Source organism: Chenopodium quinoa, unplaced genomic scaffold (assembly GCF_001683475.1).
Source record: "Chenopodium quinoa cultivar QQ74 unplaced genomic scaffold, ASM168347v1, whole genome shotgun sequence".
NCBI lineage: Eukaryota > Viridiplantae > Streptophyta > Magnoliopsida > Caryophyllales > Amaranthaceae > Chenopodium > Chenopodium quinoa.
In genome coordinates, this window is record NW_018744504.1 from 881,831 (window position 1) to 900,634 (window position 18,804).

Consider the following 18,804-nt stretch of genomic DNA (forward strand, 5'->3'; position numbering starts at 1 on the left):
AGGGAGAAGGGCGGCCGAAAAAAATAAGGGGAAGGGGAAAAAGAAAAAGAACAAGAAAGAAAAATAAGGAGGAGAGGGAGAAGTTTACCTTGGGTTTTCTCCACTCTGGGCAAAGTATGATTTGCCTCACAAGTGGGAAATTTATACCCCTTCTCTACTAACCCTCTTCCCTAAACTTTCCTCTTTTAGGTTTTCCTAATTCCTTCCCTAATAAAACTTGTTGAAAATTAAACTTTCCTAAAATAAAACCCCAACTTTTAAATAAAATAATTAAATAAACTTTCCTTTAATAATAATATTAATTAAAATACTTTAATTAAAATAATTACAACTATTTAAATACTTTAGAAAAGAAATCAGTAAGGTGTTACTTGGGGGCTACTCAGCGAAAAACAAAAAGCCAAGAATCTTACCCTCATATCCTCGGCCGGCACGGGGGCTGGAGCTAACAAAGGAAGTAGCTCCTCAGCATAACTCCGCCCAAGGATCACATGGGACCGCCAAAGAGAACCAGGCTCCTCATCCATGCTCGACAACTCTCTCTCGTCGAACATGTGGCGTGGTGGAGGAGCAGGAACGACAAAGACATCGGAAGAGTGATGTCTAGCAACTCTCTCTCCTAAATACGCAACTGCTCCGTAGGTCCCCAGAAAGTAACGGCGCTCAGCAGAGTACTGTGCAGCTAATCCAGGGACTGTCCAATCACCCCATGGCCGGTATACTACCTCAGGTCCCTATAAAAATACCAATCGGGTAAGAACATGTATAAAACATCTCAGAAGAGCAAGATAAGCGCCAAAAATCGCACCGAGATGATCCGACTCCGGACGCGTGCAGTAGACAAGTCCACATGGTGGCCGCCCAAGAGGCGTTCACCGGATACCCCCTCGGCGATGGTCTCGCCGGCGCAATGGAAGGAAAGTATTCATAGAACCAGATCTACAAAAGGCTAAAGCATAAGTAAATGCTAACTAAACATATAGGGCTAAATTTTATAGGGAATAATGTTTACCTCTACAACTTTCCAGAAAGCGGACAAAGCGACATTCGTCCTAAGAGACCGGTGACGACACGAGTCCCTCAGTGCGCGAACGAAGTCAGTATAGTCCAAGCTGGCCCAGTCATAAGTCCCGATCCGCCGGAGATCGCGAACAGCAGGGAGGTAGTAAAGCAACGCCCTACTACCCCTATCAGGGGAGAATGTCCCTGACAACAACATCAGCACAAAGATGCGCACCCGCTGCTCTCAGGTGGTCGCATCGTCATCAAGAGCCGCTGCCAGCGTCGAGCGGCGAATCCCTCCAGCACTAAACTGAGTCGTCTCGACCTCAGCTCGGGCCCAAACAGCAATCGGCCCCAGTAGTTCCTCGACCTCTGGAGAAAAGACGTCGATACCGCCGTCGAATGGCAGCGGCACAGAAGAGAACTCCAGTCCTGTGATGAGACTGAAGTCTGTAGGAGTGACCATCATCTCACCCCATGGAAAATGAAATGTGTTGGTGGTGACCCAAAAGAACTCCACCATAGCGCGTACTACGTGGTGACCCCCGCTAGAGGCAACCATAGCCTCGGAGGTCTCAAATAGGGCAACCAATCCGCAAGACTCCCATAGGAGTCTCGTCTCTCGATCTCTGGCGATACGCATACTATACAAATCGCCGAGACCATCGCAGCCAGAGCCGTGATGTCGTGTTCTTCCCAGCTCGGTTCTCCGTCTCACCCTCTCAGAAATGTGGTGGACAGGGGCAAAGAACAAGGTCTGCTCATCCCACTCTGGGAACTGACCAAGCGAAGTGGACGGTGTAGTGTCGTCCTCCACGGGCTCATGCTCCCGTCTAGTGTTTTGGGACCGTGAACTGGAGCCTCGTTGTCTAGCCATGCTACATTGTGCAAAATCATCATAAATCAAGTTTCTATAGTATCTAAAGGTTTGCCTAGCCGCATGATACTATGTTCGCAAAAACAGAGTACGTAGTACTAAAACAGAGCACAAATTCGAATTGAGCATGATAAGCATTTTTCAAGCAATCAAACAATTTCTTGCAACACTATAGTGATTATTGTGACAAATTGAACAAGAATTGCTAGCAAAAACATCAAGAACGAGCCACATTGTTTTTCACGACCTTAGGAGGTCCAACAATGGCGGATTGCTCATTTCTTTGCCAAATTGAGTCAAACAAGTCTCAAATTACTCCTAAGGAAATATACAAACATAAACAAGCAATTTCATGGCATAAAACTTGATAAATAACGCAAATTGAGCATTATAAATTTCGAATTTTCATGAAATTTGTGAATGAACATGCCAATAATTCATAAAAACTGGTGTGAGTTGGAAGGAAACTTACATAGATCGGGAATATGGATGAAAAGAGCTTTTATTTGCAACAAATTTGAGCAAATTTGGTTGAGAAACGAATGAGCAACGATCAATTGAAGTTTCGACTTCTTTCGAGCAGCGTTCGCAACAAACCAGAGCACGAAATGAACTGAAAACGCGAATTTAAAGTGATTCCCGTGCAAGCGCCAGTCCCTAGGCATTGGCGTCACATTATGTGCTTGGCGCCAGACGCCAATTTTAGCGCATGGCGCTAATGCGATAAAACTGGCGCTGATCGATTTTCAGCGACGCCAAAGCAGCTAGCCACCTTTTGGGGTAGTGCTAGCCTTCTGCAATATATTTTGGGTTCCTTGGTATGCCAGTTAGCCCCTCTGAGCAATTTAACATGATTAGGTAATCGGCTTGATTACATGAAGTGATCGACCTGATGAAAAGATCGTCTCACTAAGCTTAAAGCGCCTAAGCATTGGCTCATTAGCAAAAGGCGCCGACATACAGGTTCATTAGCAAAAAAAAAAAGGGACACCGACATATAGGTTCAAGAGCAAAGAGCGCCGACGTACAGGCATAGAAAAAAAAGAAAAGTTCAGGCGAACTTTTAAAGATCGACGGGCGTGGATCTTCGGTATTTTCCTTTGGGAGATTATCGCATCAAATGAGGATGACTTCAAGAGAAGATGTCTTCGGCATCATTCCCTAGCTTGCAGAAAGTTTTCACAAACAACTGAAGGTAATTTCGGGCGAAATTGTCTTCGATCATAGTTCCTAAGGCATGGAACGTGATCATAATGCGGATGAGAATTATTTCAAGAGAAATAATTTTCGATGGTATTCCCTTGGACGCGGAATATTATCACGGCGGAGAGGATAGTTTCAGGCGAAGCAATCTTCTAATTTGGAAGCAGTTACAAGGCGTAGCGGTTTTCAAGCGGGATGACATTCTCTAGCTTGCAGGAGGTCATCAAAGCAATCGGTTACTTTCAGAGACGTGTGCTCGACGGTGCAAGATACGCGTTTCTTAACTCTTTTATCTGTTTAACTAATGCTAGTTTTGCAGGTATCGGCGTTATAAGATTGATTTAGGATCGCAGAACATTCTGAATCATTCTTCGTCCCTATCGTTACTTTGACTTTCGTTTTTCGAAACTTGCGTTTCTCCAAACTCAGTCAAAGTGGGGGCTTCTGTAGACACCCATTTGTGTCTCCCCAAAACCAAACCCAGTGATGAGTGCCTTTCACGTCGAATCATAATCGAATGAAACGAAAGTGTGGAAAGGTCTAGTGTTGCGGAAAGTTTTATTTCTTTTCTTTTCTTTTCTTTTCTCTATGTTTTTGAAAACTTTATTTTAAGAAAACAGCCAATCCAGTTTTTTTGGTCCATGATATGGGTCCAATAGTGGTGTAGTTTGATGGGGCTTTCAAAGACCTTTCCAACGATATATTATAAGCCCAATTCCGATGAATATTGAGGAAGTTATGGCCAATTTACTGAACTGGGCCCGGTTTGAGTTTTAAATACGGCCCAATGATCTAGGGGAGGGTCTAATATGATTTATCATTCCTAATGTAATTAGGAATGGTTTTGGTCTTCTAGAACATTCTAGAAGGTTCTCATCATTCTTAATTCAATTAGGATTCTTTAGAATTTTAATCAAGATCAAATAGCATTTTCGATTGAAATTATATTATTTTATCTTCCAGTACGGTAAAATTATCAGATTTTCGAAAACGCGTTAAAATCCGATTTGGCGTCCAACCCCGGGCCTTGGCGCCTGGAACCAGGATTGGCTCCAGACGCCAGCCATTGGCGCCTGGCGCTAGCCACTGGTCCTGGCGCCAATGAGCCAGGGCTGGTGCCAAGTTGTTTTTGCGATCTTCAGACTCTGTTTTGATAAATTATCTTTTTTGGCTGATTTTCTCTATAAATATCGTATCAAAAACTCCGTTTTGATGGACGGATTGTCATCTATCATTCACCACTTCTTTTATTCTTAAGTTTTAATAAATTCTGTTTTCATTCATCATCTACAATCTTCAATCGTCAACAAATTAGTTTATGAATCATTAATCTTTCGTTCATTATTTTTAAAACTTTATTCTTTAACACAAAATTCCGCATTCACAAGATCTTGATACACCTAGCCATATTCGAAGTTGCCTTCGCCCTAGACGTGAAAGGTTTTAATTTCTGAGGGTTTGGTCCCAAATCTCTATTATTTAATTTAATTGTTTTAATCTATTATTTTCCTTGAAGTTACTAACGTCTGTATTTTGTTATTAGAAAGAGGTACGAGGCATCCAAGTAAGTACTTTATTGATTAATTGATTTTATGATGTAGGCATCATGTTTATATTATTATTATGATATTCCTAGTATCATGTCTAGGGTGTTTTTAATATTAAGCATGATTAAGAATATGATGCTTCCTATGTTCTTTCTAACATTTATGATTATGATTGATGATGATTATTTATTATGTTTCTTGATATGCATATATATTATATATTGTTATTGCTTGATCACCTTTTATTGCAGGTTAAAGGGAATTGGTATTTACAATCACGCTTAATAAGATATTAATAATCTTGTTAGGTTAACTTTGATTATAATTCAAGTGATCGCCAATAATAGTTTATTTGTGCATTATATTCAACCAACATAGATTAAACAGGTTTAGGGTTAATCCTATTGATTGCATGTTAATCAGAAAGCGCACATGAATACGAGCAGGATAAAGTAGAGGCCTATTATTAGGGCAGGTTCAATCTCTTTTAGGTTGGATTTGTACCAACATCCCCGAACCCTTATTTGGTTCATGACCTTATGGAGTTGACGATCTCTTGGATCGTTAAGGGGTGTAACCTTCACCTCGTGAACGGTTTACAAGTTCCTTAAAAACTTGTTGGCGACTCTTTTGCTCTATCTTCTTCCCTTTTGGACGCCACCGTACTTTAGTGTATGATCACAGTGGGGTTCAAGCTAGTGGGATTTTTAAAGGCTTGAAACTATTCCCTACACCTTCTGTGCTCTATCTTCACCTTTTGACATGTTAAACACTTTGCCACAAACTCAGCAACCTCATTTTTCATTCTTGGCCACCAAAACATCTTCTTCAAATCCTTATATAGTTTGTCTCCTCCCGGGTGTACAGAGTAAGGTGTATTGTGGCCTTCTTCCATCAACTTCCTCTTCACCTCCTCACATTTCTGTGGTACACACCATCTATTTTTGTACCTCAAACTCCCATCTTCGTGGATTTTGAAATCTGTAGTCTTTCCCTGCTTAATTTTCTCGCGAATCCTATCCAACTTTACATCCCCTTCTTGGTTGACTCGGATCTCGTCAAAGATAGTTGGTTGGATGCTTAGATTTGCAAGAATACCCGTTGGTACTCCCCATTCCACGACCTCCAGGTTCAATTTCATCATTTCTCTGCATAGTTCATTAGCCACTACCAACGAGTTGTTTCCATAACAAGTCTTACGACTTAGAGCGTCCGCAACGACATTCGCTTTCCCTTCGTGGTATTGTATGTCTAAATCATAATCTGTCGTATACTCTAACCATCTTCGCTGACGGGAGTTTAAGTCCTTTTGGGTGAAAATGTATTTTAAGCTTTTGTGGTCTGTGTAAATTCTACATTTCACCCCATATAAATAATGGCGCCAAATTTTTAGCGCTAAAATGATTGCAGCTAATTCCAGATCATGAGTGGGATAGTTTACTTCATGCTTCTATAACTGTCTCGATGCATATGCAATCACCTTCCCATTTTGCATAAGCACGCATCCTAAGCCATTCTTTGATGCGTCACTGTACACATCATATAGTCCACTATCATCCGGGAGTGTAAGTACTGGTGCTGTGATTAGTTTCTGCTTCAAGGTTTGGAATGCTTCCTCACATTTATCGTCCCACTCAAAATTTTTGTCCTTCTTCATCAAGGTGGTCATGGGTTTAGCAATTTTGGAGAAATCTTTAACAAAACGTCTATAATACCCTGCTAAGCCTAAGAAACTTCTCACGTCAGATACTGTCTTGGGTGTCGGCCAACCCTTAACTGCTTCTATTTTGGTTGGATCTATTTCCACTCCTTCTTTGGACACATAATGTCCCAAGAAAGCTACCTTTTCCAACCAGAATTCACACTTAGAGAATTTTGCGTAGAGGTGGTTTTCTCTTAGTGTTTGCAGAATTTCCCTTAGGTGTTTTGCGTGCTCTTCCTTACTCTTCGAGTACACAAGTATGTCATCTATGAATACAACTACAAACTTATCTATAAATTGATGAAACACTCTATTCATCAAATCCATAAAAATTGCTGGGGCATTGGTCAATCCGAAAGGCATAACTGTAAATTCGTAATGCCCATATCTTGTCCTAAATGCAGTTTTTGGAATGTCCTCGTCGGAAATCCTTAGTTGGTGATACCAAGATCTTAAGTAGATCTTTGAAAACACAGTGGCACCCTTCAGCTGGTCAAACAGATCATCTATTCTTGGCAAGGGATACTTATTCTTTATGGTTACTTTATTTAGTTCCCTGTAGTCAATGCACAACCTCATACTTCCATCCTTCTTTTTCACAAACAGAACAGGTGCTCCCCAAGGAGAAGCACTTGGTCTAATGTACACTTTGTCCAACAAATCTTGTAACTGATCCTTTAATTCACTCATTTCTGCAGGTGCCATTCTATATGGTGCCTTGAATATTGGGGCTGTTCCGGGAACTAAATCTATGGTAAAGTCGATTGCCCTCTTAGGTGGCATCCCAGGGATCTCTTCCGGAAACACATCCAGAAATTCGTTGACCACTTCTATATTTCCTGGATTTCCCACTTGTTCATGGTTCATATCCTTAACGCTGCAGAAATATACTGGATGTCCCTTCTTCATGTACTTTGCTAATTTTAGCACTGATATTACCATTGGGCACTTTGTTTTACCATTCATCCAATAAGTCACTGATTCATTTCCGCTTGTGACCATCTTCACTTTCTGTGATCTACAACTAATCTCAGCATTATACTTACTCAGCCAGTCCATCCCCAAGATAAGGTCAAAGTCGCTCAGCCCAAACTCAATAAGATCAGACGGAAATATCTTTCCCTCTATTTCTAAGGTCACATATCTAAAAGTTTTGGTACATTTCACTACCCCACCTGTCGGGATGGTTATAGGTAAATCTACTGCCTCTACTGTTTTTAAGCAGTCCTTAAGTTTTGAAACAATACCCTTAGAAACAAAAGAAAAAGTTGCACCAGAATCAAACAATACTTTAACAGGAATAGAGTTAATAGAAAAAGTACCAGTGATAACATCTTTCGTGGCCTCTGCCTCGTGCCTAGTCAAAACATTCAGTTTCCCTGCAGTTCCTCCCTTTTGCTGGCTGTTACTATTGTTGGTGTTACTGTTTCTCACCCCATTCTGCTGCACCCCCTTATTCCCAGAAAAATTGTTGTTGTTCCCTTGGAAATTCTTCTGGTTTCCTCCTGAGTTATAGTTGTTCTGTTTATTCCCATTAACATTCGTAGAGTAACACTCATACTCCCTATGCCCCAGTTTTTTGCAAGCACGACAAGTAACCAAATTGCCTTCACAATCCCTCCCAGGGTGATTGTTCCTACACCTCTTGCAGAAGTAAATCCTTACATTCTTATTATTCCCCTGGTTATTGTTTCTAGCCCCTCCATTGTTGTTACGGTTCCCTTGACGGTTATTACCATGGAATTTGTTATTGTTGTGGAAGTTATTACCATGGTGATACTTCTGTTTCTTAAAACCATTCTGGTTTCCCTGTTGGTTTCCAGAAACTTGTCCCACTTCCTTCCTCTTCTCTCTTCCTTCTATTTCAGCTAACTCTTTCTTCTTCTTTTCTTCCAGAGCATAAAGGTGTGCGGCCCTCCCATATACTTCATCCAGGGTCTCAAATACCTGCCCGCACAGCTTCAACTGCAGATCAGTAGTTAACCCACTCTCAAACTTCCTAGCTTTTGCTTTCTCCGTAGAGACGGATCCTTCAGCAAAACGGGATAACTTAATAAACTTGGTGTAATATTCCGTAACTGTCATCTTGTCCATCCTAAGGTTTGAAAATTTCTCGGCCTTTTGCTTCTGCAAAAAGCTAGGATAAAATTTGTCTCTCACTTTTTCTTGGAATTTGGTCCAGTTGAACCCAGGTAATGCTCTAATGGTAGCCTCGTTTTGTTTCCACCAAAGGTCAGCTTCACCCCTCAGATAGTAGGTAGCACAACTCACTTTAGAGTTTTCAGGGCATCCCACATCTCCAAACAGTTTCTCAAATTCCCTTAACCAATTTTCCAACACAACAGGATCAGGCTCGCCCTGATAGGTTGGTGGCTTGCTCTTCACCACCTTTTTAAAGAGCTCCCCTTGAGCATCCCCGTTACCAGTTGAGTTCCTTGCCAATTGTTGGGCAACCACTGCCAATTGCCTCACTACATCATTCAAATCATTTCCACCACTACCTTTTAAAGAATATGAATTCGTGGCGAGGAAAGTCATAAGATTTAATCCTTTCGAATGTTGTCCCTTTTGTCGGTGGATTGCTTGTAGCTTGAAGGATCGAAGTTAGAATAATTTGACTCCTCCATTGGTTCAGGTGATTCAGGTTCAGGTTCTACTAGAACAAACTCCCCTTCTTCTTCCTCATCCGATGAAATATCTATAATTATTGGAGTTGGAGGTGGGTTTGGATCAGAAATGTCCATAAGTGAACTATTACCCTCTTGTTGTTCTCCATTCTCTGCTGGATTACCCCCCGACGAAGAAGAAGAAGCAGAATTTTCTGGTTGTTGATTTGGAGGAGGATTGTTCTCTGCTGGGTTATCAAAGTAGTAGTTAGGGTAAGGAAGGTTTAAGCGCTGACAATAAGCTTTCTCCACCCTTACGAGATATTTGGTTAAGAAAATATAGTCTGGATACCACTGGCCATAATAGTCTCTGTATTTATGGTAATTTGGGATATCTCCTGGAAGATAAAAATCAGAAAATCTTTGTTTGACAGCAAAGTAAGGGGGCTCCTCTGGAAGACAATGGACAATCATTGCCGAAATACGATCAGGGGTATCATAAACTTTCTCTCGTAGGACATTGCTCATGTAGGAACAAAAGTATCTGATCTTTTCTACAAAGTCATAGGGGTGTTCATTATTTTTCTTTACGAGAGATCCCATTTGGGTAAACTTGCTAGGAAAGATTGGCATCCTGTAGAGAAAAGGTTTAGAAAAGATTTTCCTTCCCTAAAGAAATAAAATAAAATGAAATAAATAATACAAAGTTCAGTGTTCAATCATACAATCTTTAGGGTTCACATAGAATAATACATATTTTGCATGCCTCATCAACGAACATCTAGTCAAATCACATGCTTGTTACTCAAAATAAAATTATGCACTTAGGGAGAAATTTAAATCTTAGCTTATATGCCCTTTCTTTATCCTACCCAAGCTCACCAAAATGTTAATAAAAGCTTTTAACACATAGTACTTACCTTAATCCTTGCTTCCTGCAATACATAAAAAAAATAAAGTGTACATATTTCCCTCAAAAATAATCAAATTTCGGCCCAAAAAAAAAAAAAAATTTTTTTTTTGACACAAAAAAAATTCGAGTGTTCTTTTAAAAAAAAAAAAAAATCGGACCATAATTAAATAAATAAATAAATTAATTAAAAAAAAAAAATTATGCCCTTAAAAAAATATAAATATATATGTAAAAAAAATATAAAATTAGAACAATCATCGTTTAATAATTAAATTAACACTTGGCCAAGTTTAAATCCAGTAAAAAAAATGTTTTTGGGTTAGTGGTAATTTAAAATCTCAACCTAAGCTCACAGATACCACTTTGTAACACCCTAGAAATTCCTTTCCTTTTAATACACACTTTACTCTTTTTAAAATACGTTTTAGGAATATCTAAGACATTACCGCCATCGTGAAAACGGCTAAGGCAACTATCAAAGATACACAGCGGAAGACTTGAAAACCAAAACTATTTAAATAACACAATTTAAAAACCAAACCAACTAAAGTAAAGTTGAAAATCAACAAAACCAAAGTCAAATAAAATCCAATATAACTTGGAACCATTTAAGGCCCTTATTCAAAACCGAAACAACCAAACTTTTGTGTTAGTCCATAAAGTAATATAATAAAATATTCAATGCATAAAACACATCATATTCTAATGGAAGCTAGCATGATTCTCTCTTCCCTCATGCCCCGTCATGAACATGCTTCAATACCTGAAAAGTGTATCTCTACTTGCCCCCACTACTCTCCATTAAAATGGATCATCCTAGGGCCAGATAAAGACATGGCCAGACACAAACAACACACACAATCAGCAAAGCTGAGTACATAAGCGTAATTAAACACACTAACATGCATTCTCCTATCATCACACACACTTACCTCATTGCACCTGTTTACAAGCACACACAACAATCAACAAGACACTTTAACTAGACACTAAATAATTCATTTAGCGTTGATTACGCATCGAACGGGTTTCCAACTATACCTCCCCCAATAAATTGAGGTTAACTGACACGGGAGCTAACCGTGCCAGCAACAAACCTGTGCCACACATAGGTGGCAGAATCTAGCGCATAATAATAATAATAATAATAATAAGGAATATACAGCGTCCTGTACTCCGTTAGAAGTTATGATCAAATATAAAGTCACATAACCCCCCCCATATGTTCATACTCAAGGTATATACGTTCTAAGAGTTTTGGTGTGTAATCTCTTTCACTTTACGTTATTTACATATTATTAGACTTGGTGATGACCCTCAAAGCATAACAATTCAATCATCAATAATTATTCAATCACTCAAACATACCAATTTAATTCTTGAATATTTAGTGACTTCATAATATTTAATGTTGAACCCTTTTTAATTCTACCTCAGTGTCAAAGATACCTTAAACGCATAAAGCGCCAAAAATCCTATCCCTCGGTGTTAAAAACACCTTAAGTGTACAAAGGCACCAACATACAATTTATTCCTTGTGTACATAGACACTTATATAGCTCCTTTGTCATGCTTAAAGCATCAATAAAAATTATATGAACCATAATAAAATTTCTTTTCAATATTCCAAACATAATTAAACAATTAGTTTAATTAAACATGCTCTCTATCATGCTATAAATAAATATGTAGTCCATATAATCATGCCAAAATATAATTTTCCAATCCATAAACCTTCACAAATAATTCATGCTTCACAATTCAATCACCAACACCAATAATTCACAACTCAATACATAAACCTTAGCATGATACTACTTGTAATTGATTGAAATTAAACCTAGCATGATTCTACATCATCAAAATATGCTAAGTACGCGAACGTACCTTGAGTACGTTATTAAAACTGCCACAACTAGAAGAAATCGCTTACTTCAAAGTCTCCTACACATTAAATCCATAATAGAGTATTAATATTCACTCTAAACAAATTTCCAGCAATATATATTATTTTAAAGCCCTTCATAAATTAATTAGAATAAGCTGAAATTATATTTAAAACACCCTAAATTAAGTCCCAATTAGTGGGTAATTAAAATTTCTTCAAGAAACCCAATATTAAGTGTTCTACATAAAATTTCAGCACTTTATCATACTTAAAACTTGCTGTAATTTGGTTTTAAAACACTTAAAACAAAGGCCTACCCTATTATACAACATAATCTTTCAATAAACCATGAAACAAGAACCTAGGGTTTCAAAAATTGGGGTTTTTAATTAAAAACCAAATCTGAAAATTAATTCATACAATTACAATTATCAAACATCAAATTTAAATCCCAAAACTCATAAATTAGAATTATATCTAAGCATAGGTTAAATTAAAATAAGAAAGCTAAGTTTATTTTTATATATATAGTTCGAAAAAGAAAGGGGGAAAAAGAGGAGGAAGAACGGCAGCCACCACCGGCTGCCGGCTGCTGGCGGCGGCGGCTGCCTGTTGCCGGTGGCTGGCAGCGGTGGTGAGGGAGAAGGGCGGCCGAAAAAAATAAGGGGAAGGGGAAAAAGAAAAAGAACAAGAAAGAAAAATAAGGAGGAGAGGGAGAAGTTTACCTTGGGTTTTCTCCACTCTGGGCAAAGTATGATTTGCCTCACAAGTGGGAAATTTATACCCCTTCTCTACTAACCCTCTTCCCTAAACTTTCCTCTTTTAGGTTTTCCTAATTCCTTCCCTAATAAAACTTGTTGAAAATTAAACTTTCCTAAAATAAAACCCCAACTTTTAAATAAAATAATTAAATAAACTTTCCTTTAATAATAATATTAATTAAAATACTTTAATTAAAATAATTACAACTATTTAAATACTTTAGAAAAGAAATCAGTAAGGTGTTACTTGGGGGCTACTCAGCGAAAAACAAAAAGCCAAGAATCTTACCCTCATATCCTCGGCCGGCACGGGGGCTGGAGCTAACAAAGGAAGTAGCTCCTCAGCATAACTCCGCCCAAGGATCACATGGGACCGCCAAAGAGAACCAGGCTCCTCATCCATGCTCGACAACTCTCTCTCGTCGAACATGTGGCGTGGTGGAGGAGCAGGAACGACAAAGACATCGGAAGAGTGATGTCTAGCAACTCTCTCTCCTAAATACGCAACTGCTCCGTAGGTCCCCAGAAAGTAACGGCGCTCAGCAGAGTACTGTGCAGCTAATCCAGGGACTGTCCAATCACCCCATGGCCGGTATACTACCTCAGGTCCCTATAAAAATACCAATCGGGTAAGAACATGTATAAAACATCTCAGAAGAGCAAGATAAGCGCCAAAAATCGCACCGAGATGATCCGACTCCGGACGCGTGCAGTAGACAAGTCCACATGGTGGCCGCCCAAGAGGCGTTCACCGGATACCCCCTCGGCGATGGTCTCGCCGGCGCAATGGAAGGAAAGTATTCATAGAACCAGATCTACAAAAGGCTAAAGCATAAGTAAATGCTAACTAAACATATAGGGCTAAATTTTATAGGGAATAATGTTTACCTCTACAACTTTCCAGAAAGCGGACAAAGCGACATTCGTCCTAAGAGACCGGTGGCGACACGAGTCCCTCAGTGCGCGAACGAAGTCAGTATAGTCCAAGCTGGCCCAGTCATAAGTCCCGATCCGCCGGTGATCGCGAACAGCAGGGAGGTAGTAAAGCAACGCCCTACTACCCCTATCAGGGGAGAATGTCCCTGACAACAACATCAGCACAAAGATGCGCACCCGCTGCTCTCAGGTGGTCGCATCGTCATCAAGAGCCGCTGCCAGCGTCGAGCGGCGAATCCCTCCAGCACTAAACTGAGTCGTCTCGACCTCAGCTCGGGCCCAAACAGCAATCGGCCCCAGTAGTTCCTCGACCTCTGGAGAAAAGACGTCGATACCGCCGTCGAATGGCAGCGGCACAGAAGAGAACTCCAGTCCTGTGATGAGACTGAAGTCTGTAGGAGTGACCATCATCTCACCCCATGGAAAATGAAATGTGTTGGTGGTGACCCAAAAGAACTCCACCATAGCGCGTACTACGTGGTGACCCCCGCTAGAGGCAACCATAGCCTCGGAGGTCTCAAATAGGGCAACCAATCCGCAAGACTCCCATAGGAGTCTCGTCTCTCGATCTCTGGCGATACGCATCCTATACAAATCGCCGAGACCATCGCAGTCAGAGCCGTGATGTCGTGTTCTTCCCAGCTCGGTTCTCCGTCTCACCCTCTCAGAAATGTGGTGGACAGGGGCAAAGAACAAGGTCTGCTCATCCCACTCTGGGAACTGACCAAGCGAAGTGGACGGTGTAGTGTCGTCCTCCACGGGCTCATGCTCCCGTCTAGTGTTTTGGGACCGTGAACTGGAGCCTCGTTGTCTAGCCATGCTACATTGTGCAAAATCATCATAAATCAAGTTTCTATAGTATCTAAAGGTTTGCCTAGCCGCATGATACTATGTTCGCAAAAACAGAGTACGTAGTACTAAAACAAAGCACAAATTCGAATTGAGCATGATAAGCATTTTTCAAGCAATCAAACAATTTCTTGCAACACTATAGTGATTATTGTGACAAATTGAACAAGAATTGCTAGCAAAAACATCAAGAACGAGCCACATTGTTTTTCACGACCTTAGGAGGTCCAACAATGGAGGATTGCTCATTTCTTTGCCAAATTGAGTCAAACAAGTCTCAAATTACTCCCAAGGAAATATACAAACATAAACAAGCAATTTCATGGCATAAAACTTGATAAATAACGCAAATTGAGCATTATAAGTTTCGAATTTTCATGAAATTTGTGAATGAACATGCCAATAATTCATAAAAACTGGTGTGAGTTGGAAGGAAACTTACATAGATCGGGAATATGGATGAAAAGAGCTTTTATTTGCAACAAATTTGAGCAAATTTGGTTGAGAAACGAATGAGCAACGATCAATTGAAGTTTCGACTTCTTTCGAGCAGCGTTCGCAACAAACCAGAGCACGAAATGAACTGAAAACGCGAATTTAAAGTGATTCCCGTGCTAGCGCCAGTCCCTAGGCATTGGCGTCACATTATGTGCTTGGCGCCAGACGCCAATTTCAGCGCATGGCGCTAATGCGATAAAACTGGCGCTGATCGATTTTCAGCGACGCCAAAGCAGCCAGCCACCTTTTGGGGTAGTGCTAGCCTTCTGCAATATATTTTGGGTTCCTTGGTATGCCAGTTAGCCCCTCTGAGCAATTTAACATGATTAGGTAATCGGCTTGATTACATGAAGTGATCGACCTGATGAAAAGATCGTCTCACTAAGCTTAAAGCGCCTAAGCATTGGCTCATTAGCAAAAGGCGCCGACATACAGGTTCATTAGCAAAAAAAAAGGGACACCGACATATAGGTTCAAGAGCAAAGAGCGCCGACGTACAGGCATAGCAAAAAAAGCAAAGTTCAGGCGAACTTTTAAAGATCGACGGGCGTGGATCTTCGGTATTTTCCTTTGGGAGATTATCGCATCAAATGAGGATGACTTCAAGAGAAGATGTCTTCGGCATCATTCCCTAGCTTGCGGAAAGTTTTCACAAACAACTGAAGGTAATTTCGGGCGAAATTGTCTTCGATCATAGTTCCTAAGGCATGGAACGTGATTATAATGCGGATGAGAATTATTTCAAGAGAAATAATTTTTGATGGTATTCCCTTGGACGCGGAATATTATCACGGCGGAGAGGATAGTTTCAGGCGAAGCAATCTTCTAATTTGGAAGCAGTTACAAGGCGTAGCGGTTTTCAAGCGGGATGACATTCTCTAGCTTGCAAGAGGTCATCAAAGCAATCGGTTACTTTCAGAGACGTGTGCTCGACGGTGCAAGATACGCGTTTCTTAACTCTTTTATCTGTTTAACTAATGCTAGTTTTGCAGGTATCGACGTTATAAGATTGATTTAGGATCGCAGAACGTTCTGAATCATTCTTCGTCCCTATCGTTACTTTGACTTTCGTTTTTTGAAACTTGCGTTTCTCCAAACTCAGTCAAAGTGGGGGCTTCTGTAGACACCCATTTGTGTCTCCCCAAAACCAAACCCAGTGATGAGTGCTTTTCACGTCGAATCATAATCGAATGAAACGAAAGTGTGGAAAGGTCTAGTGTTGCGGAAAGTTTTATTTCTTTTCTTTTCTTTTCTCTTCTCTATGTTTTTGAAAACTTTATTTTAAGAAAACAGCCAATCCAGTTTGTTTGGTCCATGATATGGGTCCAATAGTGGTGTAGTTTGATGGGGCTTTCAAAGACCTTTCCAACGATATATTATAAGCCCAATTCCGATGAATATTGAGGAAGTTATGGCCAATTTACTGAACTGGGCCCGGTTTGAGTTTTAAATACGGCCCAATGATCTAGGGGAGGGTCTAATATGATTTATCATTCCTAATGTAATTAGGAATGGTTTTGGTCTTCTAGAACATTCTAGAAGGTTCTCATCATTCTTAATTCAATTAGGATTCTTTAGAATTTTAATCAAGATCAAATAGCATTTTCGATTGAAATTATATTATTTTATCTTCCAGTACGGTAAAATTATCAGATTTTCGAAAACGCGTTAAAATCCGATTTGGCGTCCAACCCCGGGCCTTGGCGCCTGGAACCAGGATTGGCTCCAGACGCCAGCCATTGGCGCCTGGCGCTAGCCACTGGTCCTGGCGCCAATGAGCCAGGGCTGGTGCCAAGTTGTTTTTGCGATCTTCAGACTCTGTTTTGATAAATTATCTTTTTTGGCTGATTTTCTCTATAAATATCGTATCAAAAACTCCGTTTTGATGGACGGATTGTCATCTATCATTCACCACTTCTTTTATTCTTAAGTTTTAATAAATTCCGTTTTCATTCATCATTTACAATCTTCAATCGTTAACAAATTAGTTTATGAATCATTAATCTTTCGTTCATTATTTTTAAAACTTTATTCTTTAACACAAAATTCCGCATTCACAAGATCTTGATACACCTAGCCATATTCGAAGTTGCCTTCGCCCTAGACGTGAAAGGTTTTAATTTCTGAGGGTTTGGTCCCAAATCTCTATTATTTAATTTAATTGTTTTAATTTATTATTTTCCTTGAAGTTACTAACGTGTGTATTTTGTTATTAGAAAGAGGTACGAGGCATCCAAGTAAGTACTTTATTGATTAATTGATTTTATGATGTAGACATCATGTTTATATTATTATTATGATATTTCTAGTATCATGTCTAGGGTGTTTTTAATATTAAGCATGATTAAGAATATGATGCTTCCTATGTTCTTTCTAACATTTATGATTATGATTGATGATGATTATTTATTATGTTTCTTGATATGCATATATATTATATATTGTTATTGCTTGATCACCTTTTATTGCAGGTTAAAGGGAATTGGTATTTACAATCACGCTTAATAAGATATTAATAATCTTGTTAGGTTAACTTTGATTATAATTCAAGTGATCGCCAATAATAGTTTATTTGTGCATTATATTCAACCAACATAGATTAACAGGTTTAGGGTTAATCCTATTGATTGCATGTTAATCAGAAAGCGCACATGAATACGAGCAGGATAAAGTAGAGGCCTATTATTAGGGCAGGTTCAATCTCTTTTAGGTTGGATTTGTACCAACATCCCCGAACCCTTATTTGGTTCATGACCTTATGGAGTTGACGATCTCTTGGATCGTTAAGGGGTGTAACCTTCACCTCGTGAACGGTTTACAAGTTCCTTAAAAACTTGTTGGCGATTCTTTTGCTCTATCTTCTTCCCTTTTGGACGCCACCGTACTTTAGTGTATGATCACAGTGGGGTTCAAGCTAGTGGGATTTTTAAAGGCTTGAAACTATTCCCTACACCTTCTGTGCTCTATCTTCACCTTTTGACATGTTAAACACTTTGCCACAAACTCAGCAACCTCATTTTTCATTCTTGGCCACCAAAACATCTTCTTCAAATCCTTATATAGTTTGTCTCCTCCCGGGTGTACAGAGTAAGGTGTATTGTGGCCTTCTTCCATCAACTTCCTCTTCACCTCCTCACATTTCTGTGGTACACACCATCTATTTTTGTACCTCAAACTCCCATCTTCGTGGATTTTGAAATCTGTAGTCTTTCCCTGCTTAATTTTCTCGCGAATCCTATCCAACTTTACATCCCCTTCTTGGTTGACTCGGATCTCGTCAAAGATAGTTGGTTGGATGCTTAGATTTTCAAGAATACCCGTTGGTACTCCCCATTCCACGACCTCCAGGTTCAATTTCATCATTTCTCTGCATAGTTCATTAGCCACTACCAACGAGTTGTTTCCATAACAAGTCTTACGACTTAGAGCGTCCGCAACGACATTCGCTTTCCCTTCGTGGTATTGTATGTCTAAATCATAATCTGTCGTATACCCTAACCATCTTCGCTGACGGGAGTTTAAGTCCTTTTGGGTGAAAATGTATTTTAAGCTTTTGTGGTCTGTGTAAATTCTACATTTCACCCCATATAAATAATGGCGCCAAATTTTTAGCGCTAAAATGATTGCAGCTAATTCCAGATCATGAGTGGGATAGTTTACTTCATGCTTCTATAACTGTCTCGATGCATATGCAATCACCTTCCCATTTTGCATAAGCACGCATCCTAAGCCATTCTTTGATGCGTCACTGTACACATCATATAGTCCACTATCATCCGGGAGTGTAAGTACTGGTGCTGTGATTAGTTTCTGCTTCAAGGTTTGGAATGCTTCCTCACATTTATCGTCCCACTCAAAATTTTTGTCCTTCTTCATCAAGGTGGTCATGGGTTTAGCAATTTTGGAGAAATCTTTAACAAAACGTCTATAATACCCTGCTAAGCCTAAGAAACTTCTCACGTCAGATACTGTCTTGGGTGTCGGCCAACCCTTAACTGCTTCTATTTTGGTTGGATCTATTT